At 42.4% G+C, this 24,667-nt stretch overlaps 2 long non-coding RNA genes across 3 annotated transcripts; both read right to left on the bottom strand.

Moving 5' to 3' along the window:
- Positions 1-2,399: 2,399 nt before the first annotated feature.
- On the bottom strand, positions 2,400-3,803 carry LOC136751423 (uncharacterized). The gene is made up of 3 exons (XR_010817004.1): positions 3,633-3,803; positions 3,155-3,240; positions 2,400-2,699 (listed from the first exon to the last, which is right to left on the bottom strand). It is a non-coding gene; the product is annotated as an uncharacterized LOC136751423 (long non-coding RNA).
- Positions 3,804-17,249: 13,446 nt separating this feature from the next.
- On the bottom strand, positions 17,250-24,407 carry LOC136751421 (uncharacterized). Of its 2 annotated transcripts, XR_010817002.1 has the most exons (5): positions 24,320-24,407; positions 19,832-19,891; positions 19,511-19,619; positions 17,938-17,983; positions 17,250-17,581 (listed from the first exon to the last, which is right to left on the bottom strand). It is a non-coding gene; the product is annotated as an uncharacterized LOC136751421 (long non-coding RNA). The 2 variants fall into 2 exon arrangements; XR_010817003.1 differs by lacking the exon at positions 17,938-17,983.
- Between the last annotated feature and the right edge of the window lie 260 nt (positions 24,408-24,667).

Here is a 24,667-nt window from a genome sequence, read left to right as displayed (position 1 = left end):
TATGCCAAGGAGCACTGAAGCTGTTCTGTAGCCCAACACCTTACTAAGACAGTTTATGTTCGTTTTTATTTTAATGTGTCACCTTTCTGTATGTACATACATACAGTTAGGTCCATAAATATCTGGACAGTGACACAATTGTAATCATTTTGGCTCTGTACACCATCACAATGGATTTGAAAGGAAAACATCAAAGTTTTTTAAGTGTAGACTTTCATCTTTAATTTGAGGGTAGTTACATCCAAATTGGATGATCAGTGTAGGAATTACATACATTTTTATATGTGGTCCCCCCAATTTTAGGGGCTTAAAATTAATTGGTCAAACTAACATAATCATGAATTAAATTGTGAGTTTCAATACATTAGCAAATAATTTGCAGTCAATGACTGCTTGAAGTCTGGAACATATAGACATCACCAGATGGTGGGTTTCTTCCCTGGTGATGCTCTGCCAGGCCTGTACTGTTTCCTTTCAAATCCATTGTGGTGGCGTACAGATCCAAAATGTTGACAACTGTGTCACTGTCCAAATAGTTATGGACCTAACTGTACATACATACACCGATCAGCCATAACATTATGACCACCTGCCTAATATTGTGTCCCCCTTTTGCCGCCAAAATAGCCCTGACAGGCAAGGACTCCACTAGACCTCTGAAGGTGTGCTGTGGTATCTGGCACCAAGGTGTTAGCAACAGATCATTACATTACATTATTTGTCATTTAGCAGACGCTCTTATCCAGGGCAACTTACATTTGTACCCATTTATACAGCTGGGCATTTTACTGGAGCAATCTAAGTGAAGTACCTTGCTCAAGGGTACAACAGCACTGTCCCACCCGGGATTTGAACCCAAGTTGTGAGGTGGGGCCTCCATGTATCGGACTTGTTTGTCCAGCACATCCCACAGATGCTCGACTGGATTGAGATCTGGGGAATTTGGAGGCCAAGTCAACACCTTGAACTCGTCATTCATCAGACCAGGCCACCTTCTTCCATTGCTCCGTGGTCCAGTTCTGATGCCCACGTGCCCTTTGTAGGCGCTTTTGGCAGCGGACAGTGGTCAGCATGGGCACCCTGACTGGTCTGCAGCTACGCAGCCCCATACGCAACAAACTGCGATGCACTGTGTGTTCTGACACCTTTCTATCAGAACCAGCATTAACTTTTTCAGCAATTTGAGCTACAGTAGCTCATCTGTTGGATCGGATCACATGGGCCAGCCTTTGCTCTCCATGTGTTTCAATGAGCCTTGGCTGCCCATGACCCTGTCACCGGTTCACCGCTTTTCCTTCATTGGACCACTTTTTACAGGTGCTGAACACTGCAGACCGGGAACATACCACAAGAGCTACAGTTTTGGAGATGATCTGACCCAGTTCTAGTCATCACAATTTGGCCCATGTCAAAGTCACTCAGATCCTTACGCTTGCCCATTTTTCCTGCTTCTAAAACATCAACTTTGAGGGCAAAATGTTCACTTGCTGCCTAATATATCCCACCCACTGACAGGTGCCATGATAATGAGACTATCAGTGTTATTCACTTCACCTGTCAGTGGTTATAATGTTATGGCTGATCGGTGTATATATATATATATATATATATATATATATATATATATACACCGATCAGCCATAACATTATAACCACTGACAGGTGAAGTGAATAACACTGATAGTCTCATTATTTTCTTTAGAGTTTCAGTATTCAGTATTCAGTATTTAAAAATTAAAGATCAAACAAAATGAAATTTCATTGTAATCCAGTAATTTAAGAAAATAAATTATATATATATATATATATATATATATATATATATATATATATATATATATATATATATAATTTATTTTCTTAAATTACTGGATTACAATGAAATTTCATTTTGTTTGATCTTTAATTTTTAAATACTGAAACTCTAAAGAAATTATTATTAGGTGACATTGGTTTTATGTTGTGAAATATTTGTAAGAAAATTTTAAAACTGAAATATCTAACCAAGACCTTTCAGTTTCTTTATTTTTCATTAACTGTTGTTTTATGATAAAAACAACATTCAACATGCAACATGTTGAGTAGGCTGTGTAAATTAACAAAAATACTTAATTTAACCACTGTGTGTATATATATATATGGGTAGTTGGTTATTACTACTTCATTCCTCATGGAATAAATGTATAATATCTCCCCTCAATTCTGGGTAACATAAAATGTCATTCATCACAACCTCACTGCTCAAGAGCCTGGAACACATGATGCAGCACGCTTGGGGCTGATTTGAGTGTGACAAACTGTTAGACTACAACACATTTTGTATTTGGTGCTTCATGGCCGAATCTGAAAAATAAGAAACACCAGGACTAATATGTGAAGTAAATATGCTGTACCTTTAATCAGAAGCTCCCAGGTTTCTTCCCAACTTCCTTTTTTAGTCGTAGACAAACATGTATAGTTCCCAGCATCAGAATGATGTACGTGGAAAATTTTTAAGCTATATAGTTTTGTTACATTTTGGATTTCTATTGTTTTATTTGTAAATTTAAATGCAGGTATGCCTGGTTTGTAACTGATCAGGGTTTCTTCTTCCTTTTTCCAAGTGACTTGTGATATTTCACTCAACGATTCATTTTTACATGGAAGAGTTACAGTATTCCCAACAACAGATGATTTGTTCTTGCTTGATTTGCCTTCATCTGTAAACATATATATATATATATATATAAAAATTAAAATATATATATTAAAGGTAAACCATTATGAAATCACATTAAGTAATATAAAAGGGTACAGTAAATACATGTTAGGAGGAAGTGTATACCTATAAATACTTTAAAATAAATACTTTACATTTATTTTATTTTTTTACATTTTAAATTCTTAAAATTACAAAACATTTCCTGGTAACATAACTTAAAAAAACACTTTAACACAATTAAAATACTGAAAAGTTATATGAATACATTATTGAATTGAAGTATTGTGTTGGATTACATTATATATTATCTTCAAGTAATTAGTATTCTGTAATGTAATTCAAAGTAACCCTACCTAACGCTACTGAATATATACACACACATAAATACAAACATACACACAAACTACATTAGAACATCAGCTAAGTGCATTTAAACAATCCATATTTATTTACCTGCACAAGTAATATACAACCAAATGGTCAAACTTGGTAGAATTACTTTCCTGGTGGTCACCATAATCCTTTTGGCTGTAAATGGTCTGTGCCACAAATTAAAAAATAAAGAATTAAATGGCTAAAACGTATTACTTCAAAGTCTGATTAACATTGCAATACCATATATTAATCTTGTTATACACTTAGACCAAATAAATCAAAAGCATTTGCCTCCCTTCTCAGTAAACAATTTAATTATGTTAGAAGCAGTTAAACTGTAGTTTAAAAATTAATAATATGCCTTAGCTACAAGCATATCTAAGAAATCTCTGAACAAAACATTTAATTCTATATTTTAAAAAATCACTTCAGTCTTCATCTCTCTATGCATCATTCTGGCATATTTATTAGCAACTAGCAACCAACAACATAAAATAAAATGTATTCCTGATATGCATTCTTTGTCAGCATCATCAACATCTCTGGAAAATCTCACCTGTGTTTTCTTTCGTGATGGAAATCTGTCTGTCTCCACTCAAATCAGCTTAATGTAAAAAGTATTTCACTGGTTGGTCTCAAATTCACTTATATTTTCCCTTTATTTTTATATATTTTGTGTACTGAGAATGTTAGTATAGAATCTCTCCATTAACATTTCACCGACACAACAGGAAATAGCCAGAGCACAAGTGAAAACACTGATAAACATAGAGACTTTAAGACACTGACAGTCGGAAAACATTAAGGAAGTCACGCTGGTGGTGACAGGCAGGTAGGCCTACTTCGAAGTGTTAGAATGTTTAAAGTCATTGTCAGCAGTTGCTGAAATCAATATATTTACTTTTGCTGTAGTATGTTTGATATATTAAATGACTACATTATTTTAAACTGTGAAAGATACGTATTTTAGGCCCTCTATAGAATGGTTTGGTCTATAATCTGAGAGTTAAAGGAAGCAAATAATGTCCTTCATTGCCCTGCACAATTCTCAGATGTGACGTTGGTATGATTATGTTTGTGCTTGTGAGATTAGCCATTATAATTTATCTCAGTCTGCTTGTGTCACCAGCTAAGGATGGCCAATTGAGCTGGCATACTTGACTAGGGTGACGATTTTCAAAAGTGGAAACCAGGAAGTATTGAATAAATATTTATAAAAAAAATTACATCACTTAAAATATGGTATTTGTCTAAGTCTAATAGTGTCCCCATTTAAAATGTTTCCTTACACGATACAAATTATCAAATGTAGTAAAATTATGGTTTGGTTTCTATTAATCATTTAATTAAATGAAGTAGGTAATCTTACCTCTATTGTTGGTGACTGGAGTACTTATTGGAGGAATGAATCTTCTGCAGCACACTGTTCTGCAGTTGGTTGTGGAATTACATGCAGCTTTGATCAAAGTTCACTCTTGTGATAAGCAATGCTTTCAGACTTGTCAGTTCCATTGTGTTTCTTTCATCAGTCCAGGTGTTGTTCATGATGAAACAGGTCCTTTGCATTGGGGTAGTGGTTCCGGGTAGACACATTGCAAACTAAACGATTCGGTCGATATTTTTGAATGGAATTTCCTCATTTTTTAAACAAATTAGAGGAGTACCTAGCATACACACTGTCTGAAAGTCAAAGCTGTTAGCAGGTAGTTCCCAACAAAAATATATTTGCCTGTTTCAAGTTGTCCTAATGCAATTGAACAGTTTGAATGAGGTGCTATGAGCAGACCCTGCAATACAACAGTTCATGGCATGCTAATGTTGAAATATGTACATTAATATCACCTTGTCAAGTAGATCCTTCACCTAAGGCCCATGAAGCAGGACTCTCTTTTTTCAATTCATTTTTCTTTTTGGTTTGTTAGTTTTAGCACAACATTAATTGCTCATTAATCAAATCCCATTGATTTAATTGTGTCATTGAAGAGGGATAACTGGTTGTGCAAAAACCAATGGGGTTCTCAAGAAAAGAGACAATTTTTGTATGTTCACTCACTTTATTCTAGATCATGTAAAATGTTTATTATTATTATTATTATTATTATTATTATTATTATTATTATTATTTCTTGGTAGACGCCCTTATCCAGGGCGACTTACAACATAAGTGCAAAAATACAGAGAAGTACAAGGCATCAATCATTACAAGTTCAACTTAGCTAAAACATAACAATTCAAAATACATTTTACAGATTCCAATTTACAATTTACACAAGTACAGTAAGAGACTTCCTACATCCTGGACGGTGAAAGCTAAGTGCTGTCAAGATGTAGGGTTACAGGCTAGGGCTACAGGAAAGGGAGCAAGGAGGAAAACAATCAAGAACGCGAGGAGCATAATAAACTGAAGTGCTATCTAGCAGGGATAGAGGACTAATATTACAAGTGCTGTCAGAAGAGATGCGTCTTGAGTAAGCACCGGAATGAGGTCAAGGACTCTGCTGTTTTGACTTCAGTGGGCAGGTCGTTCCACCACTTAGGGGCCAGGGATGAGAAGGAGCGGGCTCTGGAGGAGGGAGAGTGGAGAGGAGGCAGAGTTAGCCTTCTGGCACTGGAGGAGTGCAGTGGTCTGGAGGGGATGTATGGAGAGACGAGTGACTGAAGGTAGCTTGGTGCAGTGTGGTCTAGACAGCGGTAGGTGAGGGTCAATGTCTTGAACTGAATGTGTGCTGCTATCAGGAGCCAGTGGAGGGAGCGGAGCAGTGGAGTAGCATGTGCGAATCGTGGCAGAGAGAATACCAGACAAGCTGCAGAGTTCTGGATGAGCTGGAGTGGGCGGGTAGTGGATGCAGGCAGGCCGGCCAGGAGGGAGTTGCAGTAGTCCAGGCGGGAGAGGACCAGTCGAGTAGTCGGTGAGGAAGGGACGGATCCGGCGTATGTTTGCTCAGGAAGAATCTGCAGGTGCGTGTCAGCGTGGTGATGTGCTGGGTGTAGGAGATCGCAGGATCGAGGGTGACTCCTAGATTTTTAGCGGAAGAAGAAGGAGATAGTGTGGTGGATTCCAAGGGGATCGAGATGGTGAGGTCAGCAGAAGGTGAGGCAGAGTGGGGGAAAAAGAGAAGATCCGATTTGGAGAGGTTGAGCTTGAGGTGGTGCAAGTGCATCCAGGCGGAAATAGCAGACAAGCAGGAAGAGATGCGAGAGTGGATGAGAGGGTCAAAAGAGAGGAAAGACAGGAAGATCTGGGCATCATCAGCATAGAAGTGGTAGAAGAAACCATGGGAAGCAATGAGGGGGCCCAGGGAGCGAGTGTAGAGAGAGAACAGGAGCAGGCCCAGGACGAAGCCTTGGGGAACGCCTGTGAGGAGAGGTTGGGGGGTGGATGAGGAACCTTGCCATGTCACTTGGTATGACAGGTCACTGAGGTAGGAGAAGAACCAGGTGAGAGCAGTCACAGAGATTCCAAGGTCAGCGAGGCAGGAGAGGAGAATGGAGTGATCAACGGTGTCAAATGCTGCGGAGAGGTCAAGGAGGATGAGGACGGAGGAGAGGGAGGCCGCCTGAGCACAGCTGAGGGAGTCAGTGCCAGCCAGGAGAGCCGTCTCGGTGGAGTGAGCTGTGTGGAACCTGGATTGCAGAGGATCAAGGAGTGAGTGTTGGGACAGAAAGTCCAAGAGCTGACGGTGGGTTGCCCGCTCAAGAGTCTTTGAGAGGAAGGGGAGTAGGGAAACAGGGCGGTAGTTCTGAGGAGAGGTGGCATCAAGGGTTGGTTTCTTGAGGAGTGGGATGATAGCAGCTTGTTTTAATGCAGAGGGGAAACAGCCAGAGAGGAGTGAGGAGTTGAGGAGGGAGAAGATAAAGGGGAGAAGATCAGGAGTGGTTGTTTGGAAGAGGCGAGAAGGGAGAGGGTCCAGGGCATACGTTGTGGGTTTGTGACGTAGGAGGAGAGCAGAAACTTCAGCATCTGAGAGAGGTGAGAATGAAGAAAAGGAAGCTTGATCGGAGGGAGGTTTTGGTGTGATGGGAGATGAGGGTGGATTATTGAAGAGCCTGCGGATGTCTGCAATCTTGGAGGAGAAGAAGGAGGCGAAATCATCAGCAGCGAGAGATGGGGGAGGAGGAGGGGGAGGAGGGGCAAGGAGGGAGGAGAAGGTGGAGAAGAGTTTGCGAGGGTTGTTGACAGTGGATTCGAAGAGAGATTGGAAATAAGACTTCTTGGCTGAGGTGAGAGAGGACGAGAATGTTTGGTCCTTTTCCACTTCTGTTCGGCGGCACGCAGACTAGTTCAGGTTGCACAGAGAACAGCAGAGAGATGAGGGATGGGCAGGATGAGACGTGAGAGGACAGAGAGAGTCAAGGGAGGAGGTGAGGGAGGAAAACAAAGAGGAGGTAGCACAGTTGACAGATAGATAGGAAAAACACTCAATGGAAGGTAAGAGAGTGAGGGCAGTAGAGGCCAGGGTGCAGGGGGAGACAGAGCGGAGATTAGGTGGAAGGTGACAGAGGGAGTGGGTGGAGTGGGGAGGGAGGGGAGGTAAAGGGAGGAGGAAATTAAGTGGTAGTCCGAGATGTCCATGGGTGTCACGGAGAGTGTTGAAGGGAAGCAGCCTCTAGAGAAGTTGAGGTCTAGCTGGCGGCCAGCCCTGTGAGTGGGGGGAGACCTGGAGAGAGAGAAGTGAAAGGAGTGAAGGAGAGGAAGAAATCTTGCCCAGTGGGAAGGGTTGGAGAGGTGGATGTTGAAGTCTCCCAGGAGGATGGTAGGTGAGGACAGCGAGGGGAGGGAGGAGAGAAGAAAGTTCATCCAGGAAGGAGGCGAGTGGGAGAGGTGATTTCCACTGCATGGAATTCAAAGCTGTGGGTTGAGATAGAGGAGAGAGAGGGGGGGACACAGAAGAGGAGAGAAGGGGAGAGCAGGAGCCAAGTTCCTCCTCGCCGCCCGGTAAGTCAAGGGGAGTGGGACAGGATGAACAGAGAGGATAATGCAGCAGGTGTGGTAGAGTTGTCCGGGGAGATCCATGTCTCGGTGAGAGCAAGGAAATCCAGAGACTGGTGAGAGGCGAAGGCGGAGATGAAGTCGGCCTTGTTGGAAGCTGAGTGGCAGTTCCACAGGCCCCCAGAGAGTGGAGTAGAGGGTAGGGAAGAGGAAGGGGGGGAGAGGCAGAGAGATGGGGTTGGAGGGATTAGGGAAACAATGGCGCGCAGGTGCACGCCAAGAGGAAGGAGAGAGCAGGACTTTAATCAGAGAGATCGTCATGGTTGCCTGTTGTTGCTGTGCAGCGTCTCCTTGCAGTCTTCTCCTCGCTGGAGTCCCCGCAGCTTGAGTCCCTGCCCTTTGTAAGTGGGGCCCTTCAGAAGGGGGGCACTGAAGGCTGCTGGCGCTGACTGCTGGCGCAAAGGGGTGGGGGGCGGTTAAATACGACACCTGTACTAATTAGGACAGAAACACCTGTGTTGCGTTGAATGACACAAGGCTGGTCAGGATGGCCCTCCCTCCCATGCAGGACTGCTAATAGCACAATTAATGGCCGCTTAATATCTGAATACAGACAAAGACAGTTCCAGATACACGCAGTTACACTGAACAATGGCTCGCAGTAATGCTAAATAAATGCTAAATAATCACATCCATGATTTTCTGAATTTCCCCATTGACTTCCAGAAAAGCACTCAAACAAATATTTACATCCAAAAGAATGTCTGAATAAGAAGTTATGAGTGTAACATTCAAATCCTGAACCCTTATGTAACATTATTTACAGTGCAAATATATAAAAATAGGTAAAATAAAAAACAGCGCTTATAACAATCAATAACATTGGCATATATAACAGACTGTTGTGTTTGGAAACAAGGGAGTATTTTAATATATTTTTCACAAATTCCATAATGTGATAAATTCTATGAGATTTTTAAAATATGATAAATCTTTAAATCTCATACAAATATATGTAAATGTTGTAATGTAAACAAGCCAATTAACACAATTAACATTTAATACCACGGTTTAATATTTGGAATATGTAAATATATAAACAATGAATACACTGAACATTTGTTTTGCATTGCAAATGCTAAAATGTGAAATTTATAAATCAAAAAAGGTGCTGTAAAAAGTATGCAGGGCTGGATCGAATATTGAGATTTTCCTGAAAATATATTTCCTTGGCAGGAGGCACCTTGGTCCATGTACATTCAAAGAGAAACACCAGTGATGCGACTAAAGTAACTGTTTTGTGTACAATAAAAAGCTGTTATCAGTGTTACTTTATTCAATTGTCAGGAAATCGCTAAAGATTTTTTCTTGGTGGAATATTTGTTCTGACTGCTTGTCCACAAAAGGAAAATATAATTTGTGTATTTGCAGCCTGATGTACAGAGATGATTAATCAGATGCACATGTACCGACTGGAAAATATAGAAATTTCAGCTAGAAGCACAAAGTATTGTATATTTGTTTATACACTGTTGACTGGCCGATTAAAACAACAGTCTCTGGAGGCTGCAGATCACTGCATCTCCTCAATGTAAGACTCATCGTCTAACATTAGCCTTACAATATAGAGAATTAGGGCCATATGTTTTGCATTACTGAAATACAGATTAAAAAGCCATGTCAAGCAAATCATAAGACATATCTATGGCTTCATCCAGCAGAGATACTTTTACAGTTATAGTTTTATGTTGGTGGTCCTTTGATATGAAGAAAAAAAGGAACGGAAAAGGTTATTCATTTACGGCACTCCCTCTAGTGGTATTACACACAAAACACTACATATTTATTTTCTTGTCTTGCTATTTCATTCTCTATAGTGACAGGCCAAAGCTTCACGCAACATATCAATGCATATTTATAAAGATACACCTGCTATGCTAACTTTACATCTGACATTGCATTTTGTTAAAAACATTTTGTTGGATTTGATTTAAACAAAATACTTCTCTTTCTCTGAACTCTAGAACTGAAAGATGCAGTGACTCGTTGGGTGAATAGAAAAGGGTGAAGCACATGAGCTTAGTGATGGTAATTTATGTATTTGAAAATTAGAACAGTGCAATTATGCATTGTATAAAACATAGTCATTGCAGATTGGAGGATTTGTTTGAAATGTGTTTTAAATATGCATGGTTGGTGTAAAATATTAAAAGCTTAATTTAAAAATGACTTTTTGCAAATGTATACAAGTTAAAATCAAATGTTTAATTATTATCACACTTACAAAGATTTACTGAAGGAAAAAAAATGTATAAACATTCATAAGAGTCTATACCGGGAATCTTTTATTTATGCCCACAAATATTTTATATGCTCTAATCATGACTGTTATGACTTGGTTCCACTGGCTTAAGCGTCTGTGCCATGCCGTGCCGGATGCGTCCCAGAGGTTTTTGGAAAAACCTGGCCATTGTGAAGTCCATACCCTGTTGTGGGAGGAGCCAGAGCGATTGTGGGATAGAGTTACGTTTTGTTTTATAAGGTAGAAAACATTAAAGCGATAGAGCCTGACAGAGGAACGCAGGGTTAGGCCGTAGCATGATCCTGGAGCCATCTCCCGCAAAATGGACACACGATGGGTGTACGGACAGGGTGTGTAACTCGCTCACGCGTTTTGCAGAGGCGATTGCCAGCAAATACACAGTCTTAAGTGACACCAGCTTCAGAGCTCATTGGCTCAAATGGGGCTTGGGAAAGTGTGTCCAGAACTACATCAAGACGCCATGCGGGCAGTGAAGGGGTGTGAAGAGGCCGCAGCCGTCAGGCTCCCTTTAAATACTGCACAGCCAGGAAATAGGGGGATACACTTTGAGCACAGACGGGGACTTGCCCTGGTCCAACAGCTCCTATAGAAATTGCAACATGCCCCCGAAAGGGCAATGAATTGGGTCTTGGCACCAGGTGCTAAATGTCTGCCAGCGGTAGGAATACTGTGACCTCATTGAGAGAGCTCTCGCCGACTGCATAGTGGCTACTACTGCGTCTGACAGACTCCAAGCAATCAATCGCTCCTGCTTGGGGTCAGGCCCAGAACTGGAGGAGGCCTGGATTCAGGTGCAAAACTGTGCCCTGCACCTGGGACAACAAGTCCGCTCTCACTGGGAGCTGCCAACGCTCTCTGTGGAGGAGGGCAATCAAGTCTGCAAACCAGAATCTGCGAGGCCAACGTGGGGCTATCAGCAGAACTGTTGCTCGTTCTCCCCTGACCTTCTCCAGGACCACCGGGAGAAGGGAGAATGCAGGACTGGCAGGAAATGAGACAGTCCAAGGAGTACTGCTTGTAACTCCAGGATGTTGATATGGAGGGCCTGTGCAGTCTCTATCCACCTGCCTCAGACTCCACGTCCGTCGCAGACTGCTCCGCAACCCTGCTTGGAGGTGTCTGTCTGGCATCATAATTGCTCGATGATAGACTGGCACCAGGGGCACACCAAGGGTCAAACTGAGAGGGCTACACCACCAACGGAGCACCTTCCAGCACGCCGGAGTATTACTTGGCATGCTCAATTGTGGCGAGGATGCATCCTGAGAGACCTGAACCACCACTGCAGCGACTTCAATTGGAGGAGGCTGAGGGGAAGGGTCTGTGATGCAGCCGCTAGGAGGCCCAGTAGCCTCTGGCAAAGGGATACCCTACCATGAGGTCTCAGTTGGAAGAGGGAGAGGCAACTCTCTCTGGTGCTAGTGTGGCGAGCATGGCAACGGAATCGAGGCGCAGTCCGAGGAACTGTGCCTGCTGAGTTGGCGTCAGGCGACTCTTCTCTCGATTGACCCAAAGCCCCAATTTGGAGAGGTGGCCTAAAATCAGGTTTGTGTGTTTCTGAAGCTACTCCCTCAAATGAGAACAAATCAGCCAGTGGTCTAGATAATTGAGGACGCTGACCCCCTGAAAACGCAAGGGGGCTAACACGACGTCCATGCACTTGGAGAAAGTGCGTGGGGCTAGCGACAGGCCAAAGGGGAGAACAGCAAACTCAAAAGCTCGGCCCTCGAAGGCGAAGTGGTGAAACTTCCTGTGCGCCTGCGCAATGGGGATGTGAAAGTAAGCATCTTTCTGATCCAACATGGTGAACCAGTCGCCAGGCTTCATGGCCTGGGACATGGTGCGGAGGTTCAGCATCTTGAAGCGCAACACCTTGAGGTGGCGGTTCAGGAACCTCAGATTCAAGATGGGGCAGAAACCGCCATCTTTCTTCGGCACAAGGAAGTATGGGAATAGAATCCCTTGTGCTGCCCCGGTGGGACACTGCAACGGGTCCCTCACTCACGTCCACACCACGCCCTGGAAGGGGGGTGGACATGTCTGAAATTTTAGGGAGTAGCAAACTGATATAATTTGGAGCACCCAATAGTCTTGAGTGCAGAGTTGTCAATTTGAGAGTTGCAGTGGGGTGTAAGGGTGGGCCAGAGGCTGCTGGAACACCTCAGGGATGGGGCTCGGGTGATGGAGGAGGTGGGGTCGGGCCAGGTCCCCTCCTACTGTGAGCTTCCGTGATCTACCGGGGGCCAGGGCGGTGAGTCTGGGGGGGTGCCTGCCTGCCAGTGAGATGCTGGCGGAGATCAGCAGGTGGGCAGGGCTGTGACTTGGGCTGTGGTCTGGCCTGTGGCCTGGGCTGTGGCCTGAATGCTGTGGTCGTGGGGCTGCCGCAGACTGACTGCACTGCTGGGCCTGAGGAGCAATGGGATTAACCCAGGCCAGCTGCAGGGACTGCTCCCTCTCCTGGAGGGTGCGTGTCAGCATCGCCTCTACAGAGAGGCCAAAAGTGAAGCCCGGCGAGATAGGGGCATCCATGAGGTGAGTCCTGTCCGCCTTAGGGACCTGCTGTGCCTGGGACAGCCAAAGCTGACGGTGCGCCACCACAATGGCTGCCAGGGATTGCCCAGTCGCCCTTGCCCCCTGGCGCATCACTGTGACAAGCAGGTCAGCAACCGCTGCTATCTCAAAGATAGAGGGTGGGGTTGGTGATGCGCCATGGTACTCTGAGGGCTCTGCCAGTTGGGCCGAGTACGCTGACCCCTCACAGCCCTCTGGATGACTGCCCAGAACTCCCTGTCCTGGCCCGTGGGAGCAGGAGGGGTGTCCACGCTCAACGGAGGAGGAGGTCTCTGAGCGACCAGCTCCTCCTCCATGAGCTCCGCCTCAAGCTCTGAGCGCCGAGCGCACACGCGTGTGCACAGGGAAATGTGCAGCAGAGCACCGGTCAGTGTTTGCACCAGGGGCACACAACAACTGAAACGCCTCTGCAACAAGTGGAGCGTCTAGCGAGCCCGCAACTGTAAGTGTGTCTCCACCCGGTAATGTTTATGTACACGGGGGCACTGCAACGCCAACCACACGCAACCTTGCTGTTGACATATACAAGCACCGCGTAGGCCCGTAGGCTTAACCACACTGTGTGTGCCGGGGTTTCCAGGGGCGCCGGTTCACGCGGAGTCTGAGAGAAATCTTGATGTGACACTCCACAAATTGATGCGACGCAATGCGCTGGTGTGTCTGGGTCCATAGACATCCATTACATTTAAAATTGACGCAAGGTGTAGTGATGTGCTGGTGTGTCCCAGGCACAGATGCAGATGCAGACTTAAAAGGCACTAAAACCTGAGATTGGGAGAACAGAGTGAGGTGGAAAGCAGCAAGGAGTTGAAGAGGGTTGGTGCTGCCAGACCAGGTGAAGGAAGGAAGTAAGGAAGGAAGGAAGATAAGAAGGAAGGAGGGACTGGAGTGTGAGGGGTTGCTGGATTGATGCCCCTGGAGCACCAGTGGCAAAGGACAGGACTGCCTTTTTTTTATATCGAAGCTAAGTATCGCATTCTGGGCTGTACCCGAGGGTTTGTTTATTTATTATTATTATTATTATTATTATTATTATTATTATTATTATTGTTGTTATTATTATTATTATTATTATTATTATTATTATTATTATTATTTATGAGTAGAGAAAGACCCTGATTTAGAAGACATAGAGACAAAAAAGATAAATCGCTAGAGAGAAAAAGTCTGGTGTTGCACACAGATACTGAGCTAAAAGAAGTGACGAATGCCAGCTATAGGTTTAGCATATTACTGTGTGTGGAGGTATAACCAAGAAAGCATAGACTGGGAAAGCATTAATGTGTTTATCGCACCCCTCGCAGCCACTGTCCTTGCAGTGTGTGATGACTGGGTACTGACTCCTGGTACTGACTTACCTGCAGAAAAGAAGGAACGCAAAGTTAGGACACTGTACTAGGCACCTAATTAATCCACTCACTTACTTTGCAACTCCGGTGGTGTGGGGTCCTTCTAGTCAGGGCAGTCTGATTAGATCTTGATCCAGTGCTGCATTTGTGGAGAGCAATGTTGGAATTGGTGGTGAGAAAGGGATATGGATTGGTGACTGATGGAGGAATGAATGGGAACTGTATAACTCACGTAGGTGGGCTGTTGAGCCTCCTCTGAGATGTTGCTGCCCTCTTTCTCTATCTCTCTCTGAGGTTGGAGTGCTGGAGGAAGAGATCCTGGGGAGACTGTCAGGAGGGACTGCTGCCCAAAGGGACCTGCATGGCCACCTGAGCTATGGATTGTCGTGATATAAGACTATTGTAAGGTTGCACATGGTGCTTGGTGGAGAAACAGCAACGGGACTCTGCTCAGCAGAGACTTGTTTCCATTCTTACTCTTGTTGATTGCTGTACCTGTGTGTTCTATTTTATTGGAAAGGGAATAGTAGTTTAGACAAACAGGTCCCTTCCCACTTCCTGTGAAAAATATTGTGTATTCAGTTGACTGGCTGCACTTATCATGCTGTTCACCGCTGTCCTGGGCTACATCCTTTGTCTGTGTGTGTGTAGTTAATATTATTTGGTATTTACACTACTGTTCTGTGCCATCCGCGCACTGGAAGCTCTCTTTTCAGTCTCTCACATACACATTAAATCTAGTTGTTTGAATATTATAGTATAGTGCTTTATACATATTAATTAGTCTAGTTGCTGTTTTGGTTTTGTTCACAGGGCTTTTTCCTCCACACAGGAGCGTAAGCAACATTAGTAAAATCCGCCTAGCCTAAGCCTCGGTCTGTCATAAGAGACCTCACCCACAAAAGGGGCTCCCCTGCCAGCTTGCGCCCGCACTGCAGCCTACAACTGCAGCTGTAGAAGGTGTCGCTCTCTCAGCTTGCTGGGATTGAGCTCTGCTACGCTTCGTGATTCATGTGTGCGGCCTCGGTTCTAGGCCTCGCTTCAGCTGGTGGCCTACAACCCTCAGCCCCTGGACCCTGGACCCCAGAAACCCCGGCACACACTGTGTGGTTAAGCCTGCTTTGGCCGCCGCCCCCCTCCTCCTGTTCCTCATCATCGTTGCCCCCTTCTCGTCAAGGTGTTGGCACCAGAGGTCCAACTCCATGAACAGGCAGCAAGATACTGTATGGTCATCCTTGCCATGAATAGCAAGCAGCAGGCAGGCGACTTGAGAGGAGGTCTCTCAGCCCTCATGCAGGCTCAGAACTAGAGGTGGATCTCATGGAGGAGGATACAGTCTTGGCAACCCTGCCCCCTCCATTGACTGGTGACACTCCTCCTGCTTCTGTGGGACAGGATTGGGAGTTCTGGGCTGTGATCCAGAGGGCCGTGGACTGCTTCTACCTCCCCTGGCTGTCCGATCCCACACTGCTGCACTCTAGGTTCGAGAGAGGACACCAATCACAGCGGCCCACAAGGGCCCTCCCAGGATCACCCGGCGATGGCCCCTGCCCAGACTCAGGCAGGAAAGGCCAACTCCAGAACCCAGGGTGCGGCTGAAGCAGACCAGATGGACTTCCTGCTTGTTAATATCACCATTGCCGCTCTGGCCTTCTTACCTCCACTGTCCACGGAACCAAGCAACCTGGCCTGCCCCTGCCTCCTACTCTGGAGGGCTTACAAGGCTAGAGCCCAAGTGGCCCACCTCCATAACAACTAGAGCCTGCCCTCCCTTTACCTGGCCCAGCTGGCTGAGGCCCCGGACGCAGCCAACACATCACCAGCCCCGCTCCCTATCGGGGAGTTTGCAGCGGCAGCCGACCTGCTGGTCACTGTAATGTATCACTCTGGCTGTCACAGGCAAGACGGGTCCCTGAGTCGGACATGACCGGACTTATGGATGCCCCCATTTTGCCAGGCTTCACTTTTGAACCCTCTGTGGAAGAGATCGAGATGTGCACCCTCCAGGAGAGAGAGCAGTCCCTGCAACTGGCCCGGGTTTACCCTGTCCCACCCCAGGCCCAGCTTGGTGTGGTGAGTGGTCACCCCTCCTATGTTATGCAGTGTATATAGTTCATAGTATATAGTATATAGTTTCTTTCTTTGTTTTATCTGATGCATTTCCAATTAATTTCAATGTATTAGACTGTTTTGTTTGATTGTTGTTCTTTTTGCAGTTTGCCATTTTAACACATTTAGTTGTTTTGATTTAATGCACTTGTTTATTGAGTTTATTTGCAATTTTTTTGCTATTTTGTTGATAATCACTTAAGATTTTAAAAGTTTCAAGAATTATTTTAGAAATGATTTTTAATAATTGTAATCATGAGAATTAAAATTGTGTATGTTTTTATATGTAATGTAAAATACTCACACAATAAAAGAGTATATAGTTAATTTGTCATGACAAAGTAGAGCCTGCTGTTGTCCCACATCTAGCTATACTAGCTGTGTTCCTGTGTTGCGCAGATGATTAATGAACTGGTTCCTGCAACCCACTGTGTATATAGCTTGTTAATGACAGCACAGTGAAGCCGGATGCTCTGTACTGTTAAATTGAGCGAGACTGCTCCTGTGCTGCATGGAGGCAGCATGAATGTTCTTCTGTTTCCCGTGTTGTATATACTGTTATGTTCACTCCAGTGTTCTGGCTAGCCCACTGTGTATATCTGTTTTGAGTCATACAGTGGGTCTGTGGCCCCTCTCCTGCGGGAACAGGGGTCCATTGCCACAATGTTACGTGAAGACACAACAGGTAATCTGATTGCCACATGCTATGTATGATACAAGTAGATCTGTGGCCTCGCTCCTAGTTGCGCTAGTAGAACAGTCGGCCTTTGCTACTATGTAAGTGGCGGTATGCTGAGAAAATAGCCCACAGGAGCATGTAGATAGCCCTAATGAGTCTTCAGCAGGTTATTTAATGATGCTGCAGTATTAGTTTGATGTGATTAAAATTAGTTTTCTCAAGTGAAAAGTTTATTTTTTGTTTAAGAGGGCTACATGATCTATAAACATCAGGAACATTCAGAAACATAGGAGAAGAACTTGAAGCAGTCTAAGCTGTTGAAAGATGATGAGAGATGGTGTAGTCCTGGTTCCACTGCTGTGCAGAATGCAAGGAGAAGGAGTGTGTCTAAACAGTAGGTCACTTGGCAATTTATAGTGGAGGAGCAGACTGAATGGGCAATAGCAATAGGGAATGATAAGAGACTGATAATCTGTCAAGTCCATCCATAGACTGGATTCAATTCTTCAACATAGTTGCTGTCTCTGCTGTCTTCAGAATGTATCTGAAACATAGAAACAGGCATATTGCATTGTAAAGAGGTATTTCAATGTTATCTACTGTACAGTATACAATTTATATTGAACATGAGAGTGTCTGGCTTTGTTTTGGCACAGTCAGTTCAGTCAGTTGTCAATGCTGCACTGTCTGTGTCGGAACACTGCTCTATATTAAACTGGTAACTGGGAGTTTGAATTGGTTTTCATTGGCTAATAATTGTAAATGTATAATTTACAATTACACATTTCTCTGCCCAAGGAGCAGTAGAGAGAGATTTCAATTAGAATGACAAGAAATATATTTGCAAACACAAAATTAATATAAATGAGTTGGCTGAGTATTATAGTATTATAGTATTACCTCTGACAGAATAATGCCCTCCTGCATGCTTTGTTCAGTTTTGAATCTGTGGAACAAACATACTTGATTTTCCCCCCAGAACATACCATTTTCAAAGGTATTAATAAAGGGAAATAAAGACCAAAAAAAGAAAAAAGGAACCTTCCTTTGTGGCTCTGATTTAATCATTGTCAGTATGAGCCAAACCATTTTTATAATGCCAGTGTCATTCTGACGTGTGCAGTCTAAGGAGGGTCACGTAGGTTGTCTTCCTGTTTCCAATGCAATGTACTGACACAGGCTACTGACGCTTTCCTAAACAGTTGTGTGCCCTCTACTATTGTCAGTGGGGAAATCTGTCTAGTTTCTACATTTTCCCAGGTCTTTTTCAATTTTACAGCAGTGTACTAAATTGGTCTAAATTGTCTAATAAAGTCTAAATTGGATAGTCAATTACTGCTTTAAATATTTTTTGTGTATATATATTAAAATGCACTACCCACAAAAGGGAACCCACAGGAAGTGCTGAATTTATCCTGAAATCATGTGAATCACTGCAGTTTAAAACAGGTTTTTTTTCCTTGTGAACATATTTAAAAAATGTGTTATAGATTCTTCAGTGTAAAATAAAATATATATTATATTCTATACATGCAAATTGTATGCATACTTTATAACATTGATGAAAGGCATATAAACAGAACTTTAATAAAAAGTGTTACCAAAAACGTTTAATAAAATCAAACCAAACTGATAACATTGCTAGTATGACAACTACTATTGTAAAACGTTCAGGGTCACCTTGATCAATACTTGACTACTGTATTATTAATGTACCTAAATGAAAAAAAAAGTCAAATTAGAGGAAAGCAAATATGATGTTAGCTATGTTCAATCAAAACAAAATCAGTAAAAATACAACTACATTAACCTATTTTATAGATAGAGCTATAATAAAGGTATACTAAAGTAATGCATTCGTCCTCATTGCATAATTTTCAGAAGGCATTTTTTATATGTGGTACAAGGACTTGTTAAAACGGGGGCAGGAAGAAGTGACATACACTCCATCTGCAGCAGGGTGGAAAATAACACACTGTGTGGTCAAACTCAGCAGATATTGTGTTTTGTTGCAGTGGGGTCAAGCGACTTAAAGCAAGCGAAATCAGAACAAAAGATAAGGTTGTTTGTAGCAGATTAATCTGATAACACTTTAGTTTCCGGGGTTGCAAATGCCATTTTATAAAGGTCTTATTCTGCAGCACGTGGTCTGTTTATAAATAATTGATTAAGTATACACAAACCATATAGAATCTACTACACTCGCTCCCTACTCTAGAGCTAAAAATCTCAGTCATCCCTGACCCCTCTCTCTCCAACTCCCAACACATCTTCACTCACACACATACACCTGCTCGATTATTATTATTATTATTATTATTATTATTATTATTATTATTATAAATGTGAATATAGATACAGCATCATCTAATGGATTTGGGATTTAAGTCTGCTGCTTAACCTGAACTACATTAAAATATTTTCATATAAATGCACAAATATTAAAAGCTTAAATGCTTTGCATGATACATACCTTTTACATGCAAGAAAGAGTACATAGAGCAAAATGGATCCAGCCATGAACGTTGATAAGCTTGTACAAATAGCAGCTGTTCTTGTCATATAGATAACGACTGTCCATTCTGCAAATAGAAATTTGGATTTTTTATATATATAGCGAGTGGTTTCTCTCCTAATTTTTATTGTTTTCATTTTATTCATCAAAGACACATTAAGGACATAAGCTCTTATTGCAGTGGAAGCAATATTTATTTCATTTGTGGTTTTGCAGGGTTTTGGGGTCCCCCCCTCCCATACCATGTAGACAACATAAAACTGTTAGGGGTTAACTTACTTGTTGTGCGTTTTTGTTCATCTCTGGGAGTCGTGGTGTTCAGATCGGACTCTAAAGAACCTAAAGTGAAAGGAAGATTGATTTAAAGGGGAAGTGCTAATCAGTTAAAATTTAGGTTTTCATAGGCCCTGGGCTGGGGAAGGGGGATTAAAATGCACTTTTGTTTGGAGGAGAAGAGACCTGAGGAGCAAGAGGAGTTATAAATTGCATGCGTTTCCCACAATTGGTATATGGAATAATGTACACCTATACTTGTTTTGCGATCATCTTTTAAATGATTTCCTGGACTGATTGACCTGGCAGTAGATTAGAGCCATGGTTCCCAAATTGAGGGGTGCTTAATATGACAGGGCCTGGCTTAGCCCATTGTGAGGTCAGACTTTTATTTTTCAGTTCTGAACCCGTACCTGAACTCTCTTCATTATTAATTATTGAGTAGGGAGTTGTCCTGTAAAATGTTTAAAATGAAAAATTCATGAGCAGTCACAAGACTTACGCAGTGTGTGTGATGTATTCAAAGAGGAGAGGGAATAATGACAGACTATAAAGATCATAGCATATTTTTTGTATTATCATTCTACATTGATATTGAGCACCTGAAATACAAAATGTCTAAACATTGTGGAACCAAACAGCTTCCAAAATAAGAAAAAAGAAAACACGTTCCTACAAGAACAACTATCTAACCTTGGAGTTTACGGAAAAACTTACTGACAAAACGAGGGTTCTACGTGTTATCTGTGGTGAAATCCTCGGTAACAGCAGCAAGAAGCTGAGCAAATTAAAAAGACACCAGGAAACCAGGCACCCAAACTCTGTAAGTAAAGATCATGCCTACTTTTTAAGAAATAAATAAATTGCAATTGTAGGAAGCGATGCACAGCAGGCCACAGAAGCTTATTTTTGCTGTTCGCTTTTAATTGCGAAAACAAAAAAGAACGTCAGAGAGGAGCTGATCAAACCTGCTTTTATTGAAATGGTCAAGAAAATGTGTGGACCACAAATGGCAAGTAAGCTTAAAATTATTCCATTATCAGACTATACAGTGAAAGACAGGATAAACAAAATGGCTGTAAATTGTAAGAAAACACTGGTACAAAAATTACAGAAGGCACAATTTGCTATCCAGTTGGATGAAACCACCACAGTGGAACATGAGGCGGTTCTACTTGTGTATGTGCGGTACATTGATGAAGCTAAACTAAAGCAGGATATGTTAATGTCTAAAAATCTTAACACCACAACTATAGGCAAGGATATTTTTCGTGAAGTGGATCATTACTTTATAGCGCATAGCTGCCATATGAAAACCTTGTTGTTGTTATGATGGGGCATCAGTAATGATGGGAAATAATAAGGGCTTCAATAGTCGCTTAAAACAGACAGCCCAACTGCATAATATCTCATTGCATGATTCATTGCCAGGCACTAGCAGATATAAATCTGTGTGAGGATCTCAGCTTAACACTGAACACAGTCTTTAAAACTATAAATTACATTAAAGGTCCCTCATTTAACAATCGCCTCTTTGCCAAACTCTCCTATATAACATCGAAAATAATGGCTTATTCCACTGAAAAATGGTTTCAACCGACTTTCATCCCAGGGAGCCAGTTACTTAGTGGTCCCTAAAATACACAAAAAAACACAGTTGATAGAGCATTTAGTTACAGGGCCCTGAAACTGTGGAATGATCTTCCAGCTTATGTAAGAGATGCCCCCTCTATCTTAGCCTTTAAATCACGTCTGAAGACTAATCTTTTTAGTCTCTGTTTTTATAGCCAATAGTGCCACCGGTGTGCCATGGACATGCAATGCACAATTGTTTTGGGGATGTCCTGCATTGTATGACCAGTACCTAAGCGCAAATTAATTTTTGTCTTCCAGAAAGAGCCCCCCTGAGGGGCCGACTTGGCACATTGTCCCACACCATGGTAGGCTGATGAAGTGCAACATACCCCAGAGGCACTGCACCAAGGAGGGCTAACAGTGCACCCACAAAGGTCTGATGATCCATCGCCACCCATGGGCTGTTGATGTACCAACCCCCCCACCCCCGAGTGCTAGCGAGAGGCTCCCACCAGAGGCAAACAATAAACCTAGGCCTTAAGAATTGGACCCCCAGAGATTTATTTTCTCCTATATGCCATCCATAGGAGTTTTTGTTTTTCTCTCCTCCATGCCTAATGGTTTATTTAATGTTGGTTTACTTTATTTTAGTTAAAGGTCTATTTTGATTTATTTGTATTAATTATTGTAATTACATTTTGATGTATGTTTGTTGTAGTATGTTTATCACTCTGTAAATGCTCTGTGGCTACCCTGTGAAGAGCGCTATACAAATACAAATTGATTGATTGATTGAAATGAATGCATGAATACTTTCAGCTACAGTGTTGGAGTTCATCAGGAGCTAGTGACTTGATAAATACAGCAATGGCACAAGTAATCTCTGCCTCAAATACTGGACAAACTACCAGCTTTTTCAACCTCAAGATTGCCAAAAGAGACTACAATCCCTGCCATTGAATACGACAATCATTCAATCAATTTTAATCAGCATGTAGATATTTGAAGACAAGAAGGTCTAGAATGTTTGGTCTAGATAGAATATACTCAAGAAAGGTGTTGACAATTGGATTATGTTATGCGTTATCTAATCAGACTTTGAAGACGTTTTTGTTTTCTTTTTGTGTTATTTGTCCAACCATATATGACTGAGATTAAATTAATTAGGCAACACATATCAAGGAAAGCCACTGGAACTCTTTAATGCATCTGGCCATTTTTAAATCCTGTGCTCATGGAATTTGCTGTAGGAATTTCCATTAGTTCCTAGCAAATAAATATAATATTAGCATGTGTTAATGGAATATATATATATATATATACACTCACCTAAAGGATTATTAGGAACACCTGTTCAATTTCTCATTAATGCAATTATCTAATCAACCAATCACATGGCAGTTGATTCAATGCATTTAGGGGTGTGGTCCTGGTCAAGACAATCTCCTGAACTCCAAACTGAATGTCTGAATGGGAAAGAAAGGTGATTTAAGCAATTTTGAGCGTGGCATGGTTGTTGGTGCCAGACGGGCCGGTCTGAGTATTTCACAATCTGCTCAGTTACTGGGATTTTCACGCACAACCATTTCTAGGGTTTACAAAGAATGGTGTGAAAAGGGAAAAACATCCAGTATGCGGCAGTCCTGTGGGCGAAAATGCCTTGTTGATGCTAGAGGTCAGAGGAGAATGGGCCGACTGATTCAAGCTGATAGAAGAGCAACTTTGACTGAAATAACCACTCGTTACAACCGAGGTATGCAGCAAAGCATTTGTGAAGCCACAACACGTACAACCTTGAGGCGGATGGGCTACAACAGCAGAAGACCCCACCGGGTACCACTCATCTCCACTACAAATAGGAAAAAGAGGCTACAATTTGCACAAGCTCACCAAAATTGGACAGTTGAAGACTGGAAAAATGTTGCCTGGTCTGATGAGTCTCGATTTCTGTTGAGACATTCAGATGGTAGAGTCAGAATTTGGCGTAAACAGAATGAGAACATGGATCCATCATGCCTTGTTACCACTGTGCAGGCTGGTGGTGGTGGTGTAATGGTGTGGGGGATGTTTTCCTGGCACACTTTAGGCCCCTTAGTGCAAATTGGGCATCGTTTAAATGCCACAGCCTACCTGAGCATTGTTTCTGACCATGTCCATCCCTTTATGACCACCATGTACCCATCCTCTGATGGCTACTTCCAGAAGGATAATGCACCATGTCACAAAGGTCGAATCATTTCAAATTGGTTTCTTGAACATGACAATGAGTTCACTGTACTAAACTGGCCCCCACAGTCACCAGATCTCAACCCAATAGAACATCTTTGGGATGTGGTGGAACGGGAGCTTCGTGCCCTGGATGTGCATCCCACAAATCTCCATCAACTGCAAGATGCTATCCTATCAATATGGACCAACATTTCTAAAGAATGCTTTCAGCACCTTGTTGAATCAATGCCACGTAGAATTAAGGCAGTTCTGAAGGCGAAAGGGGGTCAAACACAGTATTAGTATGGTGTTGCTAATAATCCTTTAGGTGAGTGTGTATATATATATATATATATATATATATCTTCCATTAACACATGCTAATGTTAACATAAACCTTTAGAACATTATAACATAAACCTGTAGAAATATGCTGGCACTCAAACATTAACAAAAATCTTTCACTACTCCTTGCGTGTTGCATAAGTGTTGCTTCTACTCAGTGGTTATGACAAATGAAAGTGAAAACTGAAAGATCTGTTTGCCACCTTTGAAATTGCTAAATTATTGGTGTTTCTGCGATTCGTTTCAATGAGAGAACTTGTTCATCTACATAACTCCAGAAAGTGCACCGTACAGAAAGTTGTTAAGAACAAATTTACCAGTTTCACCAGTTGTAGAGAGGTTTCAAATTAATTTAACATGCCTTACCTGAGATCAAAGTTAGGAAAAACAGCATTGTCACAGAACAGCTCTCCATCATAGTGAACAATGTGATCAACTGAATAGAGAAACGACTGTGAAAACAACATAAGGAAGTGGTTAAATTAAAGAACACATTTTGGCACAGATTACGACGTATTGAAGTCTGCATAGACTATTGCACTGTAAATACGTCTTTCATTATGTACTTTAAATATCATGTATAGAATTGTCAAACTCAGTTGCAAGTACATGTATTTTTAATAGCCATCATGTGTAGATTCATTTAGATTGGCAAGTGTATACTGCGGAGCCTTGATATTTTTTATATATATATATATATATATATATATATAT

The sequence above is a fragment of the Amia ocellicauda genome, chromosome 6 (assembly GCF_036373705.1).
Source record: "Amia ocellicauda isolate fAmiCal2 chromosome 6, fAmiCal2.hap1, whole genome shotgun sequence".
Classification (NCBI taxonomy): Eukaryota; Metazoa; Chordata; class Actinopteri; order Amiiformes; family Amiidae; genus Amia; species Amia ocellicauda.
This window is presented reverse-complemented; position numbering and strand designations above follow the sequence as displayed.